The following is a 19581-nucleotide window of genomic DNA, read 5'->3' as shown; positions in this document are numbered from 1 at the left end:
GCTTCTTGCATCTTGAGGTTAACTTCAATGTGTGCAAAAAAAAAGTTATATTAAAAAAGTCTTTCAAGTACTGAAAGACAAAATAACAGATTATCTTGCTCTTCAACCTCAAGCCATTTTACAATGACCTGACACACACAAAAAGTTTTTAGATTATTTCTGTCCTTTGCAAATCTCTCTGTGGAGAGCAGCCCTCTTCAAAATCCCAGTGTCCAGCTGGCCTTTCTCACTGGAGAAGTGAGACCATGGCAGAGGGAAGAGGCCAAGGCTCCTCTGGCACTGCACCTCAGGCACTGCCACATCTGTCACTCATGGACACATCTGTGCCTCTCCTTGAGAGGTGTCCAGAGCACCAGCACTGGCAGGAGCAGGGGTGAATCTGTCATAGTGACATCCCCATTGCCTGACATAGGGACCAGCTGTGAGACCCCTCAGTGGGGGCCCTTTGGAGCTCAGTTTTTAACCTGCAGAGCTCAAGCTTGTCATTTGGGCCAGGTATTTTGGTAGCCAAGTCTCCCTGAGGTCTAGCCTTGGAGGATGCTCTCTGGGGCAGGGACCCCCTTTGGCATATTATGTTTGTAGGCAGCACAACCGCATCACAAGAAACAGCTTTTAAACAGGGAGATGGTCGGGGTCTACCCAAACTGAGAAGATGCAGCAGATGTTGCACAGATGCCCCACCACCCATGGGTAAGCTGGCAGCCCTCCATCCTGCAAGCTCGTCCCGGTGCAGAGCACCCACAACCTCAGGACAAGCAAATCACAGCTCCAGGGGAGAAATTGTTCATATCAGAGGAGCGAGCTCCCTCTGCTGCCCAAACCTCTGCTAGCGGCAGGCAAGAGCCGGCAGCTTTTTTTGCCCGCATCGTCTTGAAAAAGACAAAATCATGTTGGCTGGCTCGGGGTGGGGTGGGGTTGGGGAATGCAACCGTGGCAGGACCTGCTGCATCTCATAGTCTTCCTACAGACCGGGACCTGTGGCTTGATCCAAGCCAGTTCATGGGCCAGACCATAGTAACTGGGAGCCAGCCGCCACCAGCACCCCTCTCCCTGCTGCCCCCCAAGTATCAGCCCTGGGGAGCCGGGGGGGGGATAGCTCAGCCTGGCCCAGGCAAATCGCTCGCTGCTCACCGGGTTTTGAGCTGGCATGGGGTCACAGCATGCCTGTCCACCTGCAGCCAAGTGACATGTTTACCCTGGCTTCTTGTTGTTGCCAACTGTAATTAATTACAGCAAAAGGGCAAATTGCCTGTCTTTTGAATTATATATTGCAGTCAAATGCAGGCAGATCACATGGGTCTGTGTAGCTATGTGGCTCTCCGGCGTCGGCTGAAGGATTGGTGTAATCCCTGTAAATTCATTAGCATTTATCAGCTCCCTGTTTGTGGCTATACAGCTTCCATCCCCCCCCTTTCTTGCCCTTCTCCCTCCATGGAGCAAAGATTTATCGCTGAATTAAAGCCAGAGAGCTCCTGGCCGATGAGCTGGGGAAGGAGGATAATTCTATTACTTGTCAGAGCAGTTGAGGGGGAAATTGTGTGCAATAACCATGGCTCAGAGCACAGGCTCCAGAAGTCCAAGCTTGTGAGATGGCGTGGGGAAAAAAATTTTAAAAAAGACCAGGCAGATGAGGTGGTGCTCTGGGCTGGAGTTTTTCTTGCTGGATGTCCATAGCAAGGAGGCTCAGCAGCAAAGCCACCCATGCACCCATAGACCCATCTCTAGCATTGCTCTGCACACCCATGCACTGCATTATCCCATTGGTTTGGAGCAGGGGGCTGAGGAAGAGGATGGTCCTGCCTGTAAGTGAAGCCTGCACCGAGGTGGGAAGCTCTCCCATGCGTGGTGCCATGTTCCTGCCCCTCCCTGGCAGTAGCAATCATGGGACAGAGCAGGGAGCTGATCTAGCAGGAAAATAACTTTTTTTGGAGGAGAAAAGTGGATCAGATCAGATTTTTCAGCCAGATCAGGTTTCTAGTGTTAATACAAAGAAGGGGACAACTAGGGCAGTGGAGGCAAGGACCATCCTCTTTGCAGTGGGGTGGACTAAGACCAGCTGAAAGTGAGTGCCAGGCCATGGGCTAACTCACCTGAGCCCAGGTTAGCCTGGATTAGGAGTGTGTCTGTCCCAGCTACTCTTTCAGCAGCTGCTCACAATTTGCTGTTACGTTTGCAGGACAACTCTCACATCTGCTTACCCTGGCAATGCAGGGCTAGTGTTGGTGCTCAGAGCCCATTGCCACCTTTTCCTTTTCCTCTATCTTTTCCTTTATCTGGGCTGTCGATATCAGGCAAATCCCATTTGTGGACAATAACTTCAGTAGGGAACGGGATGAGACAGTGCTCTGGCCATCTCTAAACCATGAGCCTAACCTGGCTTGTGCAACATCTAGTTTTACTCCCATTATTGTGGTATGCCAAACATGCACACCCTAACCCAGCACTGAAGGCTTGATACAGAAATCTGAACCGAACATGCATGTCCTCCTTTTTTCAATTGTATTTATTGCTAGTGACACCTACCAGCTTCATCTGGTAGCGCAGAAAACAAATACAGCCTTGCTCTCTGCAGAGGATATATGTTTCTTACAGCCCTCCATGCCCAGGTTGCCCCATCAGCTCTTAGCTAAGGGTACATTTATCTCTGAGGGTCCCTGTTCTGCCCCAGGGTCTTTTCCATGACTGTGGCCACCACATCTCACAGCCACAGCAAAGCTCTCCAGCTGCTCTGCTTTTTTAGCACCCTGGCCTGGGGGTTTCAGTGGAGGGTGCTGCTTTTTGTCATGGGTGGGGGCAGATCTGAGAGCTGAGTGAGGGTTATGGGGAATAAATAAGCTCTAGGGTTGGTCTGTGCGTCTAGAAAGTGCCAGATGTCCGCAGATCTGCATTGCCGTTGGCTAAATTGTGTCCAGAAAGTTTTCCCCAGCAGTGTTTGACTTGCACCCTGATGCATGAGGATTTTGAGGCATTACACCTGGTGCTCCGGCATTACCCGTCACTCACCAGGGACTGTTTGCTGAGCGTAAGACTCACCTGGCTCATGGCAGCTCCCCACTCTGCTGTGGCCAGAGATCGGGGCCACCCTTCAGGGTCACAGCCTCCCACTGCTGTGACCCAGGATATTTCTGAGCACACGCTGGCCGATGCAAAATTTAAGATGAACATGCCAGTTTGGGATCTTGTCCTGTGTTTGCAAATTGTCAAGTCACGGGCGTTGGTCTGGAGGCTCTCTGCCATGCTCAGGGAGGCTGGCGTAACAGTGGGATGCAATCTGGTCATCTGCTTTCGGTGATTGCTGCTGAAAGGCTGAGGGCTTTTATTTCCCAAGGTCTTCTCTTGCAGCCTTGGGTATAAATTTCCTTCCATTTATTCGTCAAAGGCTCCACTCCTGTGCTGTGTTTGGGCTGTCAGTGGTTGCCTTGGACATTTAGGTCAATCACAGATATTATTTCTATCTCTGGAGCTGGCAGCTCTCATCCTGGGCCTTCAGCTTTGTGTCTTGCCTATAAATAAAACACGATTCATTCTCAGCACAGTGGGAACAGGCAGCGATGAGCTCAAAGTGCTGCTTCCACAGGGAGGGGTGCTCATTTCAAATAGCTTAACCCCTCAAAGAATTATTAAGCCCTGTATTAAACATCACTATTGCTTTAATAGGAAGCCTGGTGAGAATTAGGGGGGATAAAAATAGGCATTAGAGCCGCAGTGTAAGGCAACTTGTATTTGCAGCTCATTATTCATGTGCTGGACAAAACTCGGTGTGGTGGAGACATGCATCTGACTTGGCAGAACCTGGTGAATGAGGGGAGGCAAAGGCAGAGCTTGAGGGGTGCAGAAACACCTGTATTTGCTTTAGTCCTTGTAGGTGCTGGTTTAAGACATGGCTAATATTCCTGGGGGGACCAAACCCCCAGAATCAGTAATCTCACTGATCCAAAGACTTCAGGACCATGGGTCAGGTCAGTCAATGTTCCTATTGCTGACAAATAGCAAAATTGTTCCCAGACCCAGTCTGGCAATAGGCTACTAGTCTTTTTCTCTGCAGATGAGTAATTTGACATTAAAATAATTTTTTTTAAAAAAGAATAACTTATATTTAAGTACTAAACAGCAGTGTTTACTGGTAGATGCAGGGTTGCTCAGCTCAGAGTTTTTTGGAATAAGCCTTGTTGGCTGCAGAGGCAATAAGTAGTTGCTAATTTGGAGGGCCATCATTCTGCAGTCATTTGTTCTCTAATGGCCTGTGGATGCAGATTTATGCACTGGTAAGTAAAAGAGGGTGGGTTTTTTTCTAATTATTCTAGGTACATATAAATTTGAAGTATTGGCTAGGAAAGGAAATTGGTAAAAGCCTGCAAAAAATACTAAAATACACATCAAGCAGGCATCTATTACTGTAAATTACTCCTGCCTCAGAGCAGCAATGATTATAAGTGCTAGGTCTTTGTTTAATCCCTTACTTCTTTAAGAGTGCATGCATATTGTTTTGTCATTTATTGGAGTCATTTTGCAAAGTGGATCTGGGGTGTTTTCACAGAGGGTTTACATTGCACATGACTGACTGAGCTGATTCCCTTCCAGACACTCATGTATCCCCCTGCTGCATAAATTGGAGCTGAGCACTTTTTATTTCCTTGCAAGGGAAATGAGCTCTGACGAATGGGGATGAGATGAATATCGCATTATTTGGGGGCTGAGACAAGGACGGGGGCCAAAGAGAAGACGCTTCTCTGGGGCTCTGTGGTATTTTCTCTTCTCGCTTCCCGTCCCATGCTGGAATATTTCTTTTCTACACTAAAATAATCTCCCAGACACCTGGTGATTATTGTATTAACATGTGATGAATTGCAATGCTCAAAAAACTGACAACACTCTGCCTTTTAGATTTCCAGCCACAATGGTGAAGTACGGGCCAAATTTTGGCAGGGGGAACCTGGGAAGCTGCTGGGGAGTGTCAAGCAGCTGCTGTGCCTGAAGCCAGGTTGGCTGGTCCTGCAGCCATCTTACATCTCAGCATCCCTCCTGCTCCCTGAGCTTTGGCCTCAGCCAGCGCACCCCAGCAGAGCCCACTGCAGGGTCTGGCCTGCTGCGCCACTTGGCTCTGATCAACTCCCCTCATCTTCCTCGGAAGGGCATGGATTTTCCTGTTAGCTGCAGTTCCTACTCATTGCTGATAGATCCATCACGGCAAGCCCCAGCTCTTTGTAACCGGTTTGTCCCTGCCTGTAATTAGTCCATATTTAATCGTTACTGAGGATAAAAGGCAGGGACACATTACAGTCATCCTCGCAAATCATCTTTTGTCCAGATGGCCCACAAAGTACATTGTAAACCTCATTGACAGATTGCCCCAATTAATTATCTGGTATGGGAATCACATTGCTAACCACTGAAGGCAGCTGCCTCCAGGAGGGACTGTAGGCAGGGAAGGACCTGCAAACCTCAGCCCCAGCTGCTGGCCAAGGCAGGGATCAGGGTCAGCAATGCTGGGTATTGCTGCCATTTTTTCAATTTTTAATTAAATGCTGGCAATGCTGGTTATTTTGCTGAAAGGTTTGCCCTTGTCTGCCCCAAACTGGGAACCATGTGGATTGAGATGGGTCAGACTTTCGAACCACACCAGTTACAGGGAGCAGCTTTCTCATGGCCTTAGATACATGTTCAGGTGCATGAAGTTACATTTCTTTTTTTTACCCCCAAAGTAAGCAGATTAAAAAACAATTTTTTCTCAGTCTGAAACTCAGTGCCTATTGATAAATCTGTAATGAATTTGTACTCCAGGCTATTAATTGTCTTGCAGATGTTTAGCCATAGGATTCCAGTGCAGAAGGGGATCGATAGATGTTGAGATTAAATTATCCAACTGTTTCAAAACCCAAATAATCACTGCTTGAGCTTGTTTAGTTTGGGCCTGGGACAAAAGTCAATTCCTTCCCTGTGGACATTTCTATAAAGTACAGTTGACATAAGAAATGATGAGACTCTGGAAAACTAGATTGAGCCATAAATATTCAGCTCTGCAGTGGATCTGAGAATAATAATTTAACTTTCTCTAATGCCCAGCTCTCAGAGTGCTTAACAAACTCTCTATTCTTGGCAATCCTCAGCTGTTTAACAATTCAGAGCCTCTAATCCATAACTTGGGAGGGAAAAATGAAGATTTGGTTCAAATAAACCCCTAGCTGATGGGGTTAGAAGAGCTTCACTGTGGAATTTGCAATCAGCTAAAAAGAACAGAAAAGGATGGAGAAGAGTGTCCCTGTCTGTAGGTATATATAGCTACTCCGGATAATCTCTCCTACCATTTTTTTCCTGCTTATAAGTTACTATTTCCTAGCACAAGCATCCCCTACAAGTGTTTGCATGCTCCTATGAGCAGTTTCCACCTCCTGTCCCTCACCTGAGCCCTCCCTGGCTCTTTTCAGCCCAAGAAACCACAGCAACCCCTCTCCTGATGCTTAAAGGGGCTGTGCTCAGGGGCAGAGGAAGACCTTTCCTGGCCAGCTGCAACTGGAGGGGGACACACTATCCATTTACCCTCTGAAAGTCCCTGGTTTGCCATGACACCTAATCAGAGCCCTTGTCACCTATCTCCTTCCTGGCCAGGATGGGAATTTTGCCCCATGAATGAGTCCTGGGAGCAGCCCGGTAACTGGGGACAAGTGATGCTAAACCCAGTGCCTTTCTGTGCACATTTTTTTTAACCTGAACAGGGCAAACTTTCACCCAGGAGATCTGCCCTGCATGCACGGTGGGGAGGGTGCTACGGCACATCCTGAACAGAGTCAGGATTCGAATGCCTCCTTCCCCTAGAGATGCTCCCTCTTCACGTTTCTCTGCCTTGTTCCAGCTGGTGCCGCACCCTACCCTTCACAGGGATAATGCGATGGGGTGCGGGGGTTTCTGATGAGCTTTCGCTTGGTCTTCCCAGTACTTTTTTTCTCTGTTTCTTGCTGGCAAAGAGCTCAGTTGTTGTTATAGCAACCTCAGTGCGGTTAAGTCTCTAGAGGCAAGGTTTATAGGGAGAGGCAATATCTTTTATTAGACCGGCTGATACAGCTGAAAGAGAAAAATAAAAGAAAGAAAAAAAAAGGAGGGAGAAAGAGGCTCTCTGGCTCACAAGCTCATCACAAGTCCCCAGAGCTGTGGAGACTCCCCAGGGCAGAGGAGAACAAAGCGGGTACAGAGGAAAAAGAGGTGATGTGGAGACTTGGTGTGGGCACCTGGGAAGGGGCAGACCCAGCTGGTCCAGGCTCAGCCAGATTGGCAGGATGAGAGCACAGCAGCCTAGGAGTTACAGGGGTGCTAATCTGGTTTTAGCTGGTGGAAAGTAGCAGTTCAGTGGGAAATGAGACTTGTGTTCAATGCTGGCTCTTCCTGCCAAACAGCAGCAGAGTGCTGGCTTGCTTTCACTGCCCCAGTACCATCACAGCATCTCCCAGGCACTGGTGGTTGCAGTTGCTGCTGCAAGCACCACTGCATCCACTGCCAAAATAACCCAAATCCCTCTGATCCGCTGTGTATCTGCTTTTGACTTCTGATTGAACTACTCAGAGCAAACCTTGGCAGCACCCACCCTAAGTGGTCCTCTCAGCGTACACTCCCCACCTGATGTATCGAAGGCAGCAGAAAACACTCCAAGGAGCTAATCAGCAAGGTAGCTCCTGGGTCACCTTCTGGCCTAATCCCCTACCCCAACACCAGTTCCTGCCCCTTGGCTGTGCCCGCTGGTTCTCGACTCTTTTTCCAGTGCATCTCCAGCAGGATCGAGTGTCTTCTTGCTCAGGTCCCACCTGACCTGCTCTGCTTGCTTGGGATCTGATGTCTGGCATCCATCAAACATGAGCTGCTACTTTCAGGTGCCTCATCACTCAAGCAGACAGCACTCCTGATGTTTGTACATCTTCATCCATCAGCATGCTCTTCTGGATAAAACCTACCTCCTAATGCACAACCAGTATTCACCTGAATGGTATCTATTTCATATGCTGACTGCTGGGAGGTCTGTCATTCAGACTGTCAGTTTTTGGTTAAATATATGGTTTGATGATAATTTTATATAAACACTGAGCTCAGGGTGAAATGCTTTGCAGGCACTGATGTAAAAGCTCTTTTCTTTCTCTCTGGTGTTTCTAATCTTCAGTACTGCTCAAGTGGAAAGTCACCTTTCATTTTGCATACACTTTTCTGTTTAACTAGGCCCTTGTAACCTCCTGAACAGGCAATAATTCATAGCCTGTCTGCTGAAAATAACACAAGCACATAAAAGAAATATAAATGAATTCAGCATTAAACAAGTGGCTCTAGGGAAGGACGGCCTGTCTGTGGTGGGGACGGACTTGCATGTGGCCCAACAGAACAATGTAGGATGGAGTCAGCTCTTCTGAGCCAAAACTGGAAAAAGCAGCAAGGTCTGTGGTGGCTGATTTCTTCTTTGCAAGAGGAGAGGAAGTTGCACAACATTAGCTAAGGTGGTGCAAGACTTTCTTTCTTTTAATAGCTGCAGCAAATTTTGTTTCAACAGGTTTGATGACCACAGATGCTCAGGGATGACACCATCATTAGAGGCAATGCTGGGTGCTGCTGCGCAGTAGCAGGATTGCCTCCGCACACTCGACCCAACAAAATGCTGCTTTAAGCATAACCTCTTGTGTTATTTGCTTCCTGTAAAGGTGGTGGATGATATCTCCCCTTGGTTATAGAGTGTGAAACTCAGCTGCTGTCTGAGGCATGTTTGTGAAGGGCCAATAAACCTCATGGAGAGGGCAGTTATGAGCAGAGGACAAATCTACCTTCTGGGATTGGGCAAATCTAACTTGGTTGACAACTGCACGGGTAGGTTGCTTCATGAGGCTTGGGCTTGCATTCAGCACAGCTGTCACAGGCCTGGTAACCACCAGGAGGAAGGCAGGATAGCTGTGCTTTATTTAAACCTCACTGGGATTTTTGCTTCTACTCACAGCAGAGCCTCACACCAAGACTAGTGGATCTCTTCAAGTCCCCACCACTCCAATCACAGCACCACCTCCTTCCAAGGCACCCAAGGGTGTCCTTTTGGGGTTTTGGTGAGCAGGAGCAGGGGACTATGAAGGACGCATGCATGGCCCTGCATGGGGACACGTCTGTTGACTCAGCAGGGCAAGTCTTGGCCTCTGTTGGTCCTTAAACCAAGAGCTGCCTGGAGATCCAAGGAGGGATGCCTCAGCAAAGCTTGACTCCAGCTCTGCTCCTCTCGCAGACGGAAGAAGTTGGCCCATATGCAAGTGTAGCTCTGGCTTCTTAGCAATGATGGAAAACAGAGCTGGATTTCAGCAGGGCATCTAAAGTCATCCCCAGCAGAAGAACATCCCATCTGTTCTCTGTATCTCCCTTCTGTCCAACCTGGGCCAGCACTGTCTCACTGGCCACCCAGCAGCAGCCACACCATCCACCAGCATGGAGCACTGGCAGGCGAATTTGGCATTGTCCATGCCTCATGTGCATCTTGGGGCACCTTCCATCACATGCGTTGGCCAAGACGCTTTCCCTACTGTTGGCCTAGCAGCCCCCAGAGTCCCCAGGAAACATCCAGGCAGTCTTCCAGCTTGGAGCAGAGCTTCTTGTAATTAAGGTAAAATTACTGCTGTGAGCAGATGAACTCCCTCCTGGTCATGTCAGGAGGGATTGCACAGCTGGGCCCGTGCAGAGCAAGCTTGCTCTTAGCCTCTCTGGAAACACACCATGTAACGGGAACACATTGAAGTTACACTATGGCCCAGACAAAAGTCTTACCAGGTGCACCAACCACTTTCATAAATTCCCATTAATATTAAACCACAGTTGAAAACCCCAAAAGACCCTGAAGCATAATTTTTGTGCCCAGTCTTCACCTGAATCTGTGAACAGCTTGCCCAAAACCAACTGATTTAGCCCTTATTTCTCATGAAAAAGTCTATTCATTTAATCCAGGACATATTAAACAGTCTCATCACTGGGGAAGGAAACAGTTTTGGGCTGGAGAAAGGGAACAACCCCCAGTAGTGCCATAGTGAAGATGGTTTAGGGCAAGTTTAGCATGAAATGACTGCTTTCCATTGCAGATTCAGTTCTTTACCTCCTATTGAAATCACCAGGGAGTTTACTCTGGACTTCTCCTGGCATGAGGGGATGAAATTTGGCCCTATAAGTTTGGCCTGAGGTGGTAGGGACTGCCCTCTGGGAAAGGGGCAGGAACCAGACTGAGACTGGCAAAGAGCTCCTGAGCAACAAAATTAAAGAGCATGGGATTAGATCTAGATTATTACCCCAATTCTCAGACCATTACACATCCCTTCCTCTGCTCCTCATCCATTTCTGTGCAGCTGAGAGCACACAAAAAACAGGGCGAATGGCTGTTTTGCTGGTCCCTTCAGGAGCACAATTAGCAGAATATCACAAAACCACAACAGGCAGCATCCATGTGCCAATGAAACCTTTCCAACATCTTTTGTGTGCCCACTGCAGTCTTGGCTGACGAGGAGAAAGTCCTCCCCATCTCCGAAGTTGCCCTCCAGATAAGTCCTCAAGAGTCAGAAAGGGCAGGAATCATGCTCTTGGCAGGAGAACACCAGCCTGCCTTTCAGAGCAGAAAGGACTGGTACATTACAGTGTCTTGGCACCATAAACCCCACTTCAGGTTGGAAAAGATGTCAGGCTTGCCTATGTGACGTGCAACAGAGTTATAGGCTCAGCCTTTGTTAGACATTGAAGTGCTTTTTGAGGCATCAAGGACTTTGACCTTAATCACAGAAACTGAAGGGAGGACAACATTGTATCCTAGATGGGAAGGGCGCAGTTTTTCAGCATTGCATGTCCTTGTCCTGAGTGTTGCTGCATGCAGGCTGTATGGTACTATCCTGTACTGCTTACTGCCTAATTGGATCAAACTGACTCTGATTACATTTAGGGAGCTGATAAATAACATATCTGAAAGCCACTCGCCCGTTACAGCCAAAGAGGCTCTTGCTGTAGGGAGTTAATTAAAGGCAAGACTATAAAGCTTTTTTTGCTGCTGTGGAACTTGGCTTTTGGGAGCAGCTGGAGGCGTCAGTCTGAATGGAAACAATTTGAGAAGCCTGCACAGAGTTATTTCCATTTAGAAGCATAGCTATCACTGCAGTCCTAATAAACCGTGAAGCTGAAATGTGAAGCCTTGCTCAGAGCTTGTCTAGAACTTGTCACCAAAGCAGGTCCAATTAGAATATGTTGACTCCTTGATGCTAACATATTTGGCAAAAGTCCTTGATTTCCACTACGCTTTTTCTGCAAGAGTTTCATTGGTCTAGGATATCGGACACCGAGGGGAAGGCAAGAGCAGGAAAGATGCAGAAGAAACTACAAGAGCCCAGCAGAAAGAATACATGGGGAGCAAAAGCCTCTGAGATTAGCAGACCAAAGATACAAGCCTATATCTTTTTCCTGCTCAAAAATATGCTCAACATTGTTATTCTGAAGCAGGCCTCTGAAATGATTTTTTTATTTTTTGAAGACCTAAATATCTTACTGGTTTTTTCCCAGTAGGTGATGACCAGGTGACCTAGCCTAAAAGCAGTGTGGGAGACAGGCAGGGTAGCATTCCGATACTGGTCTCGCTTCTCAAACACATGTCCTCCTTGAAATTAGGTCTGTAACCAAAAGGGATCTAGTTATTTGTGGTGGTGTTTGTGCTATGGGCAGTATTATGCCACTACCACAAAAAGCTCATCAACTTAGGCTGGAAAACAGGTAGCTGAAGCTGATCCCATCTCTACTGGATTTTATGTCAGTGGAAGAGTTCCAGAATTTGCAAGCACAATTTTGCTTCCTCTGGGGAAACAGCCAGGTATGGTCTGTTTGGTCCCTAGTTAGGTGTGATCCTCAATTGTTCCTGGATGGCAAGCCCTCAGAGCTGCTGTTAACCCGTCAAAGATTGCACCTCATCTCAGAAAGGTGACTTGAGCACACCACTATCATCTACCTGCTGGCTGTTATGACTTTGCATAGGCATAAAATTTTCTTCAGAAAATTGAGCTCCGGCAGACCACTGCATATCATAGCATCAAAAACCCGGAGAACTCAAGCCATTTGACCTGATCCCCACTCAGTGTCATATGCCAGATTTACCTCATCCTGGGTAGACTCCGGTCTAGAAGCTAAGAGGTAGCTCACATGCACCTTGCTGAAGATCAGCTTATGTGTGGCTTCTCGGCCTCCATCAGCCCGGCTGGAGCAAGGACCGCAGGAAGCAGGGGGCCATCCCCATGGTGCCACAGGTAGGGAAGCCTCAAAGCATCAAGGAGTCAGGCTGAGGCCAAGTGCGGCAGGGACAGAATCAGGTTCAGGTTAGCCTATCCATACAAATAAAGAGACATGTTGAAGCTCAGAGCTGAACAGACAGTAGATTATAGCTGCATCCCCCATAGAGACAGAGCTCTACAGACATTAATGGTGATTTACCCACCCCACTTCATAAGGCACACAAAGTGGACAGTACACTCTCAAGACTGCTCTTTTTCTCACTGCTACCTCCCAATTTCCACCTTCCAGACCAGAAAAAGGTCTTTGTGGAAATAGATTTTAGCCTATAAGCTTTAAACAAGGCTCTGGAACCAGGGGAATTAACTGGAAAATGATTGAAGGCTATTAGAGGGTTTTGCATGGCTTTGTTTAATGGTGGAAGATTGCACACAAATGAGAGCTGGCAATGAGCTCAGCAGCCGGGAGTGCACGGTGACCCCAGGCTGCCAGCTAACCTGGCAGAGCTGGATCCTGCCCAGCAGATGTGCAGCATGGGGCCTTCTCATTTTCCTGGTCAAGCAGTGAAAACCATCCCCCTGCTGTTCTTTCCTGACCTTGCAAGCCAGCCTCAGGCACCACAGAGTTAAACAGCATCATTTTCAAACCCAGCATAGAGCCCTTGGGGCATTTTCTCAGTATTGAAAAAAATCAGTTACCTCTCCATCGTTGGCCAGGGTAACTGGGAGATGAGGAAAGCAGAAGGAAGACTACTTGCCTCAAACCTCATGAAAATGAGCTAGGATAAATGATGCATGCCCTGGTATACTTACACCATGAGGTCCAGATCCCAGTTCTTGCACGCTGGTTTCCCCAAAACCATCACAGTTACATGGCCAGCCACAAATGAATGTGAGAGCCAAATGAGCTTGAGGTATTTTTGTGGTTCACTCATGTGAAACAAAAGCCAGCTCAGCCTTTCAGTCCTTCCTTTTGGTGAATTCCCTTTGCCCAAGTCTCCCTTGCCCCACCACAGCACCGGGGACAGCATCAGAGATTTGTGAAGGTGAGCTGGAATCACCACGCACCTGCCTGTGTGGCAATGTCTGTGCAGATGACACCTCAAATGAAAAATCAAAGGCTGTTTCTTTACTCTCCTCGTCATACTGTGGGTATGTAAGTGCAGCCCAGGTTAGTTGGCGTTGTTGGGGGCTCTTCCTCTCAGCAATGACTATAACTTTTTTTCCCCTGAATACACTTTGCAACTTAACTTTTTATTTCATTCTGAAACCTTTCTCACCAAGTCAACATTGATTTATTTGGGGAGAAAAGCGCTCTTTTATATTTTATATTCTTCCCGTTGGGCCCCATTGCTTCCAAAAGAGAGATCGCATCCCTCTGCTCCTCCAACCCTCTGCTCCTGCCTACATCCTCCCTTACTCTGCTTAGGGTATTTGACAGACCCTTTTCTGAGCCAACCAAACTGACTAATCCTGGGGAAAACAACTTGGTCTTTCATGCAACATGAGTTTAATGGGGGTTTGATGAGCTGAGCTGCTGCAGTGCAAGGTCAGACTGATGTCAGTCCTGGATCGGGAGGAGCAAGGGGGCTCTCAGGTCCTCCCTGGGTGCCAGGGGATGCAGAAGAGCCCTGTGGTGGGATGCACAGCCTCACTGATGCCCTGGGGAAGGCTGTCCAATCCTAGCCACGTGCTGTCTGCAACAGTTCTGCTCCCATGGGACACACGAGCTAGTCAACACACACCTCTGGTCATGGGGATGGAGCCTGTCCATCAGGCAACTGCTCGCATCTTGATACAGATGAGATTCTATCCCACACCATCACCTTCCTTCAGTATTGCTTCACAGATCATAAAAGAAGATAGATCACTGCTTTTTTCACTCTAGGTAGTCTGTCACCTCCTCAGTCCAGCTCTTCGCTTTCATTAACGCAGATCCATGTTCATAAAATGCAAACCAGTTACCTTGGATCCTCTCATCTGTCCAGACCCATGCTGCATCTGCAGGGTCTGTAATTGCTATTCCAGGTGGCTGCTTCCCATCTCGGTTGATATCATCTTCCTACCTTCAGAAATGTGTTTTATCACTCCTGATCTCTGATTAAAACAACCTCCTTTCCACATAACTAGGAAAACAACGAAATACAAAAGCCCTACACAAACCCACCCTGGCTGACTGGATTTTGTCACTGTTGATGTGAGCTTTTGCTCTGCCATTTGCTTGATGGACAACTATCAGTTCAGCAGAGCTACCCAGCAGGAGCTAAGCCATAATGTTACGGAGTAAATACAACCTTGTGGCAGAGAGCGATCTGTCCTGCCTGAGAACATTGTCAGCAGCGATAGCACTGATACAGTTGGTACCTGCTCCTTGCTATGACTTGCTTTCTTGCCTTTGATAGGAACTTTCAGGAGCTTCCAGTTCAGTGTTACTCCACCAGCTCTGGCCCTGGCTTGAGCCTTCTGCCAGTACCAAGCCTCGGGCAGAGGAAGGACAGATGCCTGGGAGAGGGTTGATGTACCCTTGTCACCGCAGCTAAAAATCTGGCGGGAAAGATGCCTGTGTGTCTCCAGCAGAAAGCACATCTCAGTAAAAAGGAGATCTGGTGGGTAAGTCACAAAAACAAGATGCAGTGAATCTAAGCAGTGTTTTCCTCTCTGCCACCAAATCTTTATGTGACCTTAGTCACATCACTTCATCTCCCAGTACATCCACTTCCCTACCTCCAAAAAGGGAATGGTCACTCCTTTCTCCCACCCTTTTTCCTGTTTATTTCTCCTTAGACTCCCAGGTCTTGGTGGCAGCCACAGCTTCTTGCCATTCCTCATACATACAGCTCCTGACACCTCTGGGTCCCTGCATCAGTCTGGGCATCAACGTAGTAAAACCCAGAATGCCTGTGTTTTAAGTGCTCTTAAAAATGTGTGGAGCAAGATGTACACCCTTACTGCTATTCACTCCCTCCACCTGCTGCTATGTATTTCCCTGTGAAGATAATAAGGCAAAATATTTTACACTGAACAGGCTTTCTCCTTTTCTCTCCTCGGCAAACGCACTTTGCACCTGCTCATTAACGAACATACACTATCCACATCGACCAGGGCTGGCACTGAATTGAACTTCGAATGCCTTTTCAGTGCCATAGCCTAGTTAATAATTACTTTTATGACTCACTCTACTCCATGCTGCTGGAGCGCCATTAAGAGAATTGACAGCACAAATAACAGAAACATTAAGCCTAATGATGTTGCAAGTGTTAGCCCTGCTAAAGTGCTCCCGATGTCATGAAAGAAGAGCCTTTTGCTTTAGCAGTTGTCCCTCCCAGGGGGGTGTTTTCTTCCCATCCCTGGCACTGCAGAGGAAAGTCAGCTTGCTGCTCCTTTGAGTTTTGACAGTAGGAGTGTGGGGTGCACACAGACACACACACATCCATATGCCAGGCATGGTCACTCAGCAATCATCCCCATTCCAGAATATCTTTGTTCCCAATCAGCAAATTCTCGGCATCATTTCAGAATGATGCGGCAGCTCCCTGCCTCCCCTGCATCCTGGAGTGCCCCTCCGCCAGGCATACCCTGTGAGGAGCTTGTGGGCTTGCCCTCAGCTTGCCTAAATCATCAGGGAAAATGCACTGGTTTGAGCCACTTTCCTGGATTTCCCTCCCAGTTGCACACGGGCAGAGGGATGCCCAGTGCCCCACTGAGGGATGGATGGTAACTGCCATTATTACTGGATGCTTCTGTCTCTAACAAGATCATTTTCAAACACGGACCAAACCCTCTGAATTGATTTTTCCAAGTGGTTCCATTCATATTCTGGATGACAAGTTTTCCCCCATGCCTCCGGGATCCCCACAAGGATATGTAACCCTCTGGAAAGGTCTGGCCCGAAATGAGAAGCAAAGATGGTTGTACCTCTGCTGCAGTACTGCTGCAGTTACACCAGCGGTGCATTTGACCTCAGTTCCTGCCTACTTACTCTCATTTTTCCACTAATTTATAATTCACAGGACTGGATTTAATACTTCCCAAATTAGCTTTAAATAGCATATCTAAGGATCACAAAGCTTTTTGAATGTGACAACAAACCTGATAGGCTTAATAAGAGACTTTGGTTCAAGCAGGGAGTTCTCCCCGCTGTTATTTCCTGAAAGCAAAACTGTTTCTGTGAAATAGCAATTTCCTTTTCTTTTAACAGGAAAATTCAATTTCTTTTGCCTTTTTCTTAGCCAGTTCCTCCTCTTTGCCTTCATTGCCACAAATTCCCTAATCTTGTTATTCTTGGGTGTTGGAAAAGTGTAATCATCTGAGCCATGAAATCAAAGACAACAGGAACACTTCCAGGGAGGTGACTTAAGTCGGAGGAATTAATTCTCCCAGCAGACAGCTCTTATTTAGAACAAATGTGATTTTCAGAGCTGAAGCTATGTTTTTAATGAGGCTCTATGAAAATATATGTAGCCCAGAACTGCTGGGAAATTCAACATTATGCTAGAGAAATACATCATGTCAGGAAAGCAACAGCAAACAGGATCATTCAGCAAGTTCATCGCTCGGTTCCCTGCAAAGAAAACCTGTCTCTCTATTTCTCACCCTTGGAAATCACTGCCCTGAGCAAGGGAATCTACAGCTATTTATTGAGTGTCCGAATCTGGCCCACCCAAAAGGTGCATTTTGAGGTTTAATCAAGAGAAGAGATGTGTTTTCCTTCCTCTCTGTCAAATGAAGCCAGCACACACGAGCAGGTGGGTCTCCACACAGCACAGGGTTAAGGCATGGAGGTCCTTGCCCCAGGATGTTACAGATACTGAGAGTTGGGGTTTTTTCTTTCGCTGGGAAAAACAAGATTAATGCTTTGATCTGAGCTGAAACCCCCTTTTCAGCTCTGTGCCTCAGTTTACTTTCTCACCTGCTGTTTTTCTCTTCACCCAGTGCAGGGACTGCCTTACTTGCGCCTACATAGCAAAGCACGAGAGGCATGGACGGGACTGCTGGTCATCACCGTGGTGTAAGACCACATTCAGAGGGATTTCCAGGGATTTATGGCCATGGAAAAGGGTTTATTCAGCAAGGATGCAGCAAAAAATTTGCCTTGACTTTGGGGCTGGTCAGTGTTTTCAGATGAAGGATAAGAAAGAAAAGCCGTCTGGAGACCATCACGCACCGTGAAGCGGGGAGGGCAGCCTCAGTGAGCTTTCGATGTTCTGCCACCTGGCTTTACCTCCCTGGAGCAAACAGCTCTGCCACTCCTAGGTGCAGCTGTAATTGCCAGCCAAAGGTTATTTTTCTCCAGTGAACTCGGTGGCCCCGTGAATGGTTCCCAGCCCAGAAACCAAAGCTGGCCACTTATTTGCACAGCAGCAGGCAGCAGCAATGTGCCCACCCCTAAGGAGGCTGCAGAAGCCAGACCCCTTGGGTTTGCCAGCAGCACGTCCTGCCCACATGCACAATCTGCCTCCGAATGGAAAGTATGGAGCCCCAGAGACAGCAAACAGGATAAAGCACCAGACACTTGCAATGGGAGACAGAGGATCAGCTCCTAATGACAGCATCATGTTTGTCTGGCTCAGCTGGAGATAAAAAGATGAACCATAGATCATACTGATTTCTCATACTGAGATAACAGCAGAGGAGGATTTGTCTCCAAAAGAAGCATCTTTTCTGCCTATGTGGGAGCAAAAGAAATAATTTTTCTGTCTGACTTTATAGCAAACTTCATTAAATATCCATCTGGCACCAGGTCAGATAGCTACATACAAAGCTGTGTTCACTGTCACAGCAGATTGGTGCCACAAACTTCAGCAAAGATTTCAGCAGGAGAGACCTGCGATGGTTTTGGGAGGGTACACAGATCTCTGGAGGCATAGCTTATTAAAAGCACCACTGCAGACAGATCTGGCTTTTTGGACTTGATTGAAAGCAGGGGCTCTGCTAAGGGACTGTAGCCCCAAAGCTGCCTTTGAAGTTTGGTCCTCATGTGGAGACAGAGCCCAGCAAGCTCTCATTTTAGGGGTGCCTGGAGGATTGAATAATAGAGCAATTCTCAAGTGTTTGGATAGGAAATTTCGTCTGGAACCTGGGAAGTTTTTTCCTGGCAAAAGCATCATGAGAACCAGTGTCTTCTCAGGACAGGCCAATTTAAAGAAATCAGAATTTCCTGATGAATATGTGCTCCCTGGAAAAACTCCTGCAGACTCTTTGTATGCAAGGATGCCTTGAAAAACGTAATCTGTCCTCCCAGGCCTGACACCCTCTGTGCTCTGTGAATTCAAAGCCATGGCAGTGTGTGCAGGTCCCACAGAGAGAGACTGAGAGTGATTACAAGTAGCAGGAGATCTGCTGATGGAAACGGCAAAATCTCCTCTCCACAGACATCGTAAATTAGACTGAACAAAGCCATGGAAACGAGTCTGTATGGAGCAATCCTTGCTGCTCAACCCTCATGGTCCAGCTGTCTTCTGCAGCCTAGGTAAGCAGTGGTCCCCTCCTCACTGGAGCAACCTGGGTCAGCAGTGGGGGTAGCCGGGACAGCAGAAGCCCCCAAACTGGCCACCACCACATGGAGCCAGTCTCCAAGAGTTTTGAATTGATATTAAAATGAAAAAAGTCAAGCTCCCAGCTTCCCTAGGAAGTGTGAGAGAGCAAACAGTGTAAGACAACACCAGGAAAGACGCTCCACATCCTTGGTCCATCTAGAGAGGGGTGCTGCTGCAGAGGATGAGCATCTGCTGTGGCTCCACATCACCCTGGGGACATGGGCAGGGTGCCACTCTGAGGCCATCCCAAATGAGGAGCTATTTGGGGTCATCAGTCTGATAGCCAGGAGTTTCAGAAAACAAATATATAAGCCTCTTCTAGAGCATATTGTAGTGGGGCAGCCGGTGGTGCCTGAGGGTCTCTCCCATGGATGCTGAAGACAGCATCTGACAGTTGGAGGAAACCAGCCTTTCAACCTCCAAGTTGAGCGCATTTGCTATGGATTCACTGGAGGTTAATGACATAAAAGCTCTTTTTTTTTTTTTTTCTTTTTTAACAGAGGGACTTTGCAAATGGAAATTTCACATTTTCATGGATATTTTTTCTCTTTCATGGATATTTTTTTTTCCCTCTTCCAGGACTTATCCAGGGAAAAATTGTCCCTTTTCTTGCACAAGAGAAACCTGGAAGGTTTGTACCTTTGCAGTGGACTTGTATGTCCTGAAAAAGAATGGCAGTTCATGAGCGTTCATGAGCATTCATGGAGGTTCTGAACCAAAATCAGAGCGATAGGCCAGAAAGGCATGTGAGGGCTCCTGGGGAAGGGTGAGCATTTCACAGGAGGGAAGGATGG

Source organism: Pelecanus crispus, chromosome 5 (genome assembly GCF_030463565.1).
Source record: "Pelecanus crispus isolate bPelCri1 chromosome 5, bPelCri1.pri, whole genome shotgun sequence".
NCBI classification, from domain to species: Eukaryota; Metazoa; Chordata; class Aves; order Pelecaniformes; family Pelecanidae; genus Pelecanus; species Pelecanus crispus.
Note: the sequence above shows the minus strand (reverse complement) of the source record.